This window comes from Hylobates moloch, unplaced genomic scaffold (genome assembly GCF_009828535.3).
Source record: "Hylobates moloch isolate HMO894 unplaced genomic scaffold, HMol_V3 SCAFFOLD_24, whole genome shotgun sequence".
NCBI classification, from domain to species: domain Eukaryota; kingdom Metazoa; phylum Chordata; class Mammalia; order Primates; family Hylobatidae; genus Hylobates; species Hylobates moloch.
This window is the reverse complement of record NW_026652299.1, coordinates 1,176,317-1,184,708: the sequence shown is the minus strand read 5'-3', so window position 1 is coordinate 1,184,708 and position 8,392 is coordinate 1,176,317. Positions and strand designations below refer to the sequence as shown.

General features: G+C 61.5%; 1 long non-coding RNA gene across 1 annotated transcript; it reads right to left on the bottom strand.

Moving 5' to 3' along the window:
• Positions 1–705: 705 nt before the first annotated feature.
• LOC131382461 (uncharacterized) lies at positions 706–4,223 on the bottom strand. The gene is made up of 3 exons (XR_009211963.1): positions 4,032–4,223; positions 3,874–3,911; positions 706–831 (listed from the first exon to the last, which is right to left on the bottom strand). It is a non-coding gene; the product is annotated as an uncharacterized LOC131382461 (long non-coding RNA).
• Positions 4,224–8,392: the final 4,169 nt, after the last annotated feature.

The window sequence follows — 8,392 nt, the reverse complement described above, 5'->3', positions numbered from 1 at the left end:
GGGGATGGGGAGGAGGGCGATGTCCCTTCCACGCTCTGTGGTGGGGCTGACGTGGTCCCCGACAACCGTCCGCAGGGGTCTTGTGGGCAACTCAGTTTGGGAACCATTGTGCAGTGTTGCCTCTCCCTGGAAGAGTGGAGGTGCGCATCAGGCGATGAAGGCTCTGAGAAGTCCCGCGGGAAATGCCGCTCGGCCAGGACACCTCCCTTGGTTCTCTCTCCCTCCCTCTGCATTCCCGAACCGCCTCCGCCTCCCAGCCTCAAGGAGCCGATTCTGTTCCAGCTTGGCCCAGCAGCCTTGGTCAGGTGACGTTCAGGGTTGAATCCACTGGTGGAAGGAGTCAACCCCTCATAAGCCCGCCCCACCCCTCCGGGTGTGGCACCTGGGTCCCCACCTCTGCAGCCCCTCTTGGGGGCCCAGCAGCCAGCATGTCCTCCAGGAGCTAAGCTAATGCAAGCCGAGGTGGACGTTTAGGACTGAAGTGAGCGATGCCTCGGGCCATGTTCTCCCTGGGTCCCCAGCACGGGCCCTGCCACCCTGATGGGCTGAGAGATCCCTTTCTCCCTGCCTCCGTCTTTGAGGGGTTCAGAACATGTGGAGGCTGGAAGTGGGGAAACTGAGGTCATCTGGCCTGGAAGTCCTGTCCTGGACCAGGGTGTACACTTGGGCAGGACACCAGCTGGGCCGACCTTCTCCCGGGCCCCACCTGGTGTCAGAGTCGGGGCCGCTGCTTGAGAGGGCAGGCTGATCGGGGGGCCTTCTCCCCTCCCTCTTCTCCCCTCCTGTGCCCTCCACTCTCCTCCTTTCCTCTCAGAACCTCAGTTTTTTGAGCTGCAGAATCAATAGAGCCATTTATTTTGTAGATCATAAACAGATAGGGTCTTGTTTTGTCACCCAGGCTGGCGTGCAGTGACATGATCACAGCTCACTGCAGGCTCGACCTGTCAGCCTCCATCAATCCTCCTGCCTCAGCCTCCCGGATAGCTGGGACTACAGGTGTACACCACCGCGCTCGACTAGTATTTTTGTATTTTTTGTAGAGGCGGGGTCTTGCTATGTTGCCCAGGCTGGTCTTGAACTGCTGGCCTCAAGCAAACCTCCCACTTCAGCCTCCCAAAGTGTTGGGATGACTGGCATGACCCTCTGCACCCAGCCAGTCGGGTTTTAAACCCACAGCCAACCCACAGGCAACCCACACCCATATATGTATGTGTACACACACACACACATTAATGTCCCTGTCACCCAGGCTGGAGTGCACTGGTGTGATCACAGCTCACTGCAGCCTCCTGTTCTCATGTGATCTCCCGCCTCAGCCTCCTGAGTAGCTGGGACTACAAGCGTGAGCCACAATACCTGGCCCAGAGCCACTTTTTTTTTGGGCGGCGAGTGAGGGGGTGGGGACAGAGTCTTGCTCTGTCACCCAGGCTGGAGTGTAGTGGTGTGATCTCAGCTCACTGCAACCTCCACCTCCCGGATTCAAGCGATTCTCCTGCCTCAGCCTTGCAGGTAGCTAGGACTACAGGCATGTGCCACCATGCCCGGCTAATTTTGCATTTTTAGTAGAGACGGGGTTTCACCATGTTGGCCAGGCCGGTCTCAAACCCCTGACTTTGGGTGATCGTCCCAACTCAGCCTCCCAAAATGCTGGGATTACAGGCATGAGCCACCACACCTGGCCCAGAGCCACTTTTAAAGGGTGACTGTAAGTATCAAATGACAACGTAGGCATGGAAATTGGTGGGAGAAGTTGGAGTAGGGGCCTAGCTGGGCCCTGCTGCCTGCACCCCTTCCTCCCGCAGCCCCTGCACCTCCTCCCAGTCCCCTGCACCAGCGACACCAGCCTATCTTCGAGTCTTCCTTCCTGCCGCAGGGCCTTTGCAACTCCTGTTCCCTTTGCCCTTTCCCCTTCCTCCAACAAAGTGATTCCTACTTAGCTTAGCCTCCCTAGGGAGGCTCTTGCTCTGTCTTCTCTCTCTCTCTCCTCTCCGCTTTCTTTCTCCCCTCTCTGTCTCTCTCTTTCTCCCCATTTTCTCTCTCTCTGTTGGTCTCAGGCTGAGGTCATCATCATTTCTAAAGGGCCTGAAGTCTGGGCCCCCATCTCAGAGCTTCCCCGTCCTGGGGCCTGTTGAGCTCACACCACTCTTACCTGTTCCCCACCCCTGGGTACATCATGCTGCATTTATTGCGTGCCTGGCCGTGGGGTAACCCTTGGTGGAAGGGGCTATGATGTCACTTTGCAGATGAGGAAACTGAGCCCAAGGGAAGGCAGTTCCCCAGTGAGGCCGGAAGGCAGCAGGTTCCCCGGGTAGAGGCTCCCTCCATGTTGGACGGGGGAGGCGTGTGCAAACAGAGTCCACATGGCAGCCCTGGGGAGCACAGATTGGTACCCCGGGAGCCTTCGGTAGCTCCAAGGGGCTTCAGGGTGGGGGTCCTGGAGGATGAGGAGGAGGGGCGGGTGCTGGGGGCCGGTGCAGGCGCGAAGCTCTGGGGTAAGCGTGGCAGGGTGCGGCCGGGGAGATGCGGCGTGATAAGCCTGCCGAACGTCTGATAAGCAACCTGGACTTTATTCGAAGGACAGCCTGGGAGGCTCCCGGCAGGGGAAGGGCTTGGTCAGGCCTTCTAGAAAGATCCCTCGGGCTGCTGGGGAGGGTGGACTGTGGTGGCCGGAGGGGTAGGAGGCAGCCCTGTGGGCAGAGGCGGGGGGACAGGTCGTCTGGATGGGAGGGTGGCAGCCATGGGCAGTGGGGAGAAGGGACCATTTGTCTGGGGGTGTCCTGGCTTCTGGCTCCGGGGACCCTGGAGGGACATGCTGTGTGAGGTGCTGGTGGGGAAGTGTCGCAAATGCTGCCTCCCAGCTCACTGGTGCCAGAGGGGGGCCGCGCAGGATGGTCCACGGGGTGACCAGTGAGATGGCTTTTTAAGTGTGCAGCGGTAAAAGTTCACGATAAAAGTGAAACCCAGGCCACCTCCCACACCACTCCTTCTAAGGGAGCTGGGCCCTAGCGCCTGTCCACCCCTGTGTCCCCCATCCCCCACTAATTCCCCCCGCCCACTGCCCCGCTGCTTCTGCTTCTTGATCTTTCCCTTCTTTTCCAGCTTTTCTGGTTCTCCTAACCGTTGCCCTGGGAATCAAGAAAACCCGGTGCCAGGACCGGCTCCGGCTGTGCTGGCACGATATCCCCTGACATCCGCAGGTCAGGGACTGTGGCGGAGCAGCGGTTAGGGCCAGCCACAGTCCCAGGCCACAAGGGCTCCCCTGCCTAGCAGCTGCTTGCACGCCCCTGGTGACGGGGAGCTCACCACCTACACACAGGCCTCACTGACACTTAGGCAGCCGGCCATGCACACTACGGTGTCTCACCAGGGACCAGCCTCAGAAAAGACCTGGAACAGCAACAGTGGCTGGGGTTGGGAGACCTCAGTTTCTGCTCCTCCCAAGGGGCACAGAGAAGCTGCCCTGACTCCCTGCCAGGGGCTACTGCGGGAAAACACCTTCCTTCCTGCAGGCCCTGCCCGGACAAGCCCTGGCCCCACAGCCAGCAGGGTAGGCCCCCCTCACATGGCTGGTGTCAGTGATTCCGCCCTCGTCCAATCCCCGTGGCCACAGACAAGGTTCCCCAAGGAGAACGGGGCCAGGGGCCAGCCCAGGATAATTTAGGGCCCCACCAGAGGGACTTTCCTTATTTCTTGTGCCACACCTCAAAGTGGAAAATTAGGAACTACCCTGCAAGTCAGCCTGAGGAATCTCCTGCCCAAGAACAGATCCTGCCCACAGGCCCCCAGAAGAAAAGCACAGGCCAGCTGTGCAACTCCGGCTCCACGGCCCTCTTCCTGGCCTCAGTTTCTCCTCTGGCAATGCCCAGGCCTCACCTCTTCCTTGCCTGGAACCCCCGCTGGCATGTAGCGGCCTGGAAAGAGAAACCAGATGCGGACGTCCTTTGACGCCCTGAAACACAAGGCGCCTCCTGCTCCCCGGGAGGCCAGGCTGCCCAGGGCTGAGGCCCCAGACAGGGCAGAGCTGTTCGAACCTCAGTGTCTCCATTTGTCAACGGCCTTTCCTGCCTCTTCTCCATGGCGGTGGGGTGAGATGGTGGTGGGAGGTGGGACGGCGAAAAGAAAGAAAATCCCAGGTCTCCGCAGGGGTCCAGAATGCCAGGAGCCCCAAGCAGCCCGCGCCCCTTCACCGGTTGGGGGTCTCGGCCAGCAGCGGTGGGGCGGGGCCTGGGGAGGGGCCAGGCGGCGTGGGGGGCGGGTCCTGTCGGGTGGGACCTGACAGCGTGGGGGCGGGACTTATCAGGAGGCGGGACCTGCCTAGGGCGGGAGCCCGTACCGGGGCCCGGCGGCGTGGGCACGGGGCCTATCAGGAGGCAAAACCTGGAGGCTGGGGGCGGGTGTCCGGAGTCGGGGCCTGCCTGGAGCGGGAGCCTGTGCCGGGGCCAGGAGGCGTGGAGACGGGGCCTATCAGGAGGCAGGACCCGGCGGCTGGGGGCGGGGCCTGTCGGGAGGCGGGACCTGGCGGCTGTGGGCGGGGCCTGTCGGGAGGCGGGGCCTGCCTGGGCGGGAGCCTATGCCGGGGCCGGGAGGTGTGAGGACGGGGCCTATCCGGAGGCAGGACTTGGCGGCTGGGGGCGGGGCCTACAAGGAGGCGGGGCCGGCGGGGGCGGGGCCGGTCTCGGCTTCTCTTAGGGACCCGGCGCTCGTCGCCCTCAGTCCGACTCAGCTCGGGCTGGGCGCCGTGGGTCGGGCGGTGCGGTAGCGGTCCCAGCGTCTGTCCCGCCGGCCGGAAGGTCGCGGCACAGCCGCGGGAAGGTGTCGGAGGGCGGTTCCGCCGCGCGGCGGGCGCGCCGCCCACATGGCGGCCATCAGGGCGCTGCAGCAGTGGTGCCGGCAGCAGTGCGAGGGCTACCGCGACGTGAACATCTGCAACATGACCACGTCGTTCCGCGACGGCCTGGCCTTCTGTGCCATCCTGCACCGCCACCGGCCCGACCTCATGTAAGTCCTGCCTGGCGCCCTTTGACCCCTCTGCTGTTCCGCTGGGCGCCGACACGGGCAGGGAAACTGAGGCCCGGGCGGCTCGGGGATGGGGAGCCGAGGCGTGGGACTGGGCAGGCACAGCCCACCGTGCAGCCCCCCCGAGGCTGTCCCCAGTGGCCTCAGTGTGCCCGGACACCGAATGCAGCCGGGCCAGAGCCGTGGCATCCCCCGCCCGCCGGCTGAGTCAGACGTGACTCAGGGCGGTTCCTGGGCCCTGGCTTCAGTCCAGTCCCCCTCTGTGTCCCTGGGAAAGGCCAGCAGAGCTGCCTCTTTGGGCCCTCCGAGGCTCTCACTGCCCAGGGGCCTGGCCACCAGATGGGGTCCCTGGATACCCCTCGTGTGGGCACTGACCCTCCCCCAGCCTGTTCAAGCCCCTGGGGGGATGCGGCTATGGCCACTGTGGGGGAGCGGCCAGTGCAGGGCAGGAAGCCCCCAGACCCCATGTGCTGCTGCCAGCCGGGCCTCTGATGCCCCGGGTGATAGGGCCCGAGATGGAGAACAGCCCCCATCTCTGGGAACAGCAGGAAGTTGCAGGGGATGAGGACTAGGCTGTCTCCCCCCAGGAGGGTCTTGGCGTGTGTAGCTGGGCAGCTGGCCCTGCCCATTGCTGAATCTTGGCCCGAGCCTGGATCTGCTCCGTCGTTTATTTACTCAGCAAACACTCTTTGGCTAAATGACTGGGACCAGGCTTGCTGGGAGAGATCTGTGTGTCGGGGCTGGGGGCCAGAGGCTCAGGAAGGGGGGGGCCCTCAAAGGCCACCTGCAGCCCAGGCACCTTCTGGGCAAAGCATTCTCCTGAGTGTGTTTTTGGTGGGAAGGTTTCGGGGTTGGGAGGAGCCACAGGCAGCACCTGGGGCCTCTGTCAGGCCACAGCTGTGCAGACCAGAGAACCGAGGCTAAGAGGAGGGGTCCTTGCTCAGGTCACACAGCCCCAGCCCGTTGTGCAGATCCGGGGCTCCTCCCCTGTGCCCCTGGACGCTGTCCCGCCAGTCCCACTCTCTGCAGGAAGCTGGGGTCTTGAGCAACAGCCTCAGCCCCTGCCCTGAGGTTGTGACATGCATTCGTGGAGCCGCCAGGGGCCTCTGTGTGGCCTTTGGGCAGCAGCCGCTCTCCCTCGCCAGGAACGTGCCTCTGTTGCCCTTGCAGGCAGAAGATGCTGGGCACAGGGTGCGTGCTTCCATATAGAAAGCCTGATGCTGAGCTTTGACGGAGAGGGCCAGGGACCCGGAGACTGGGAGAAGGACCCGGAATGGGGAGGAAGGCAGGTGAGACCCCACCCCCGGGGCTGCAGGGTCCTGGATGAGGCTGGCTGGTGGCCAAGCCCAGGCATCCAAGCTGGGGCCAGACTGAAAAGCCTTCCGGGCGGGGAGAGGCGTTGCCGGCGGCTGCTGGCCACCAGCTTCATGGATCACTGGTGTTGCCGGAGATTTGGGGCCCTCTAGTCCTAGGGAGCTTCTCTCTACTCCCTGCCGGCTCAGATGTGCCTGTGTGCAGTGCCCAGGGGTGAGCACAGGTGCAATGTGCATGCACTGGCACAGTGGTTGCTGTGTATCTCCTCAGTGCACTGACAGTTATTGAGCACCTGCTGTGTACCCAGCACTGAGTCCTTTGCCAGTTCCCCTCAGCCTCCAGATGCAGGGAGCAGTGTTCCAGTCACAGAGACAGACAGGGAACAGGTAAATGAATAAAAGCCCAGGGTGGCTCCAGAGAGTGCAGAGACCAGAACAGGAAGGAGGCAGGAGAGAGAGGAGGCCCTCTGCCCCCAGCTCCGGTGGGTGTGGAGTTGCCCAAGCTGTGGCTGACTTGGTTCTGTCCCAACTGGACTGTCAGCTCCAGAGGGTGGGGGCTCTGTTTTGTTCACTGCTGCATCCCCGGTGCCTGGAACTGGGCTCGGTAGATACCAGCACAGGGTTGGAGCTCTGCAGATAAGGGCCTTTCCGTTGGGGCTCAGTAGACACGGTAGGAGCTTAGTAGGTGCCCATGTGCAGAAGGACAGAGGAGAAGGCCATGTGCCCTTGGAGGCAGAGATCAGAGAGGTACAGCCACAAGCCAAGGGTGTCCTGGGCTGGAAGAGGCAGGAAGGACCCTCTCCGAGAGTGCCCTTAGGCAGCAAGGCCCAACCCACACCTTGATGTCGAGTCCGGCCTCCAGAGCCGTGAGGAAACAAATTCCTGGTGTTTTAAGCCCCAGAGTTTGTGGCAATTTGTTACAGCAGCAGGAAGAAGCTAGTACAGGCTTCCATGGGTGTTGGGGCATGGGGGCCCCTGCAGACCCTGGCTGATGGAAAACCCAGAGTATCATGGGGGTTGGGTGTGCACCAGGGTGTGGGGACACGTGCTCGTACGGGTGCCTAGGCCCTTTGCTTTTATTCCAGAGTTGGAGTCTCGCTCTGTCGCCCAGGCTGGAGTGCAGTGGCACCGTCTTAGCTCACTGCATCCTTGAACACCTGGACTCAAGCAATCCTCCCACCTCAACCTCCCAAGTAGCTGGGACCATGCCTGGCTAATTTTCTTATTTTTATTTTTATTTTTTGAGACGGAGTTTCACTCTTGTTGCCCAGGCTGGAGTGCAATGGCACGATCTTGGCTCACCGCAACCTCTGCCTCCCAGGTTCAAGCAATTCTCCTGCCTCAGCCTCCCCAGTAGCTGGGATTACAGGCATACGCCAACACGCCCGGCTAATTTTGTATTTTTAGTAGAGACGGGGTTTCTCCATGTTGGTCAGGCTGGTCTCGAACTCTCGACCTCAGGTGATCCGTCCGCTTCAGCCTCCCAAAGTGCTAGGATTACAGGCGTGAGCCACTGCGCCCGGCTAATTTTCTTATTTTTAATTTAATTTAATCAATTTATTTATTTATTTGAGACAGATTCTCGCTCTGTCGCCCAGGCTGGAGTGCAGTGGTGCGATCTCAGCTCACTGCAACCTCTGCTTCCCAGGTTCAAGTGATCCTCCTGCCTCAGCTTCCCAAGTAGCTGGGGTTACAGGGGTGCACCACCACACCCGGCCGATTTTTGTATTTTTTGTAGAGGTGGGGTTTTGCCATGTTGGCCAGGCTGGTGTCGAACTCCTGACCTCAAGTGATCCATCTGCCCGCTTCAGCCTCCCAAAGTGCTGGGGTTATGGGCGTGAGCCACTGCATCTGGCCTGTGTCTGGCTACTTTCACTCAGCATATTGTTTCTTTTTTTAATTGAGAGGGGGTCTGGCTATATTGCCCAAGCTGGTCTTGAACTCCTGGCCTCAAGTGATCCTCCTGCCTCAGCCTCCCGAAGCGCTGAGATTACAGGCGTGAGCCGCCGTGCCTGGCCCCTGGCTCTTTGGATGTGCCTGCCTCTGTGCCTTCATCACCCCCA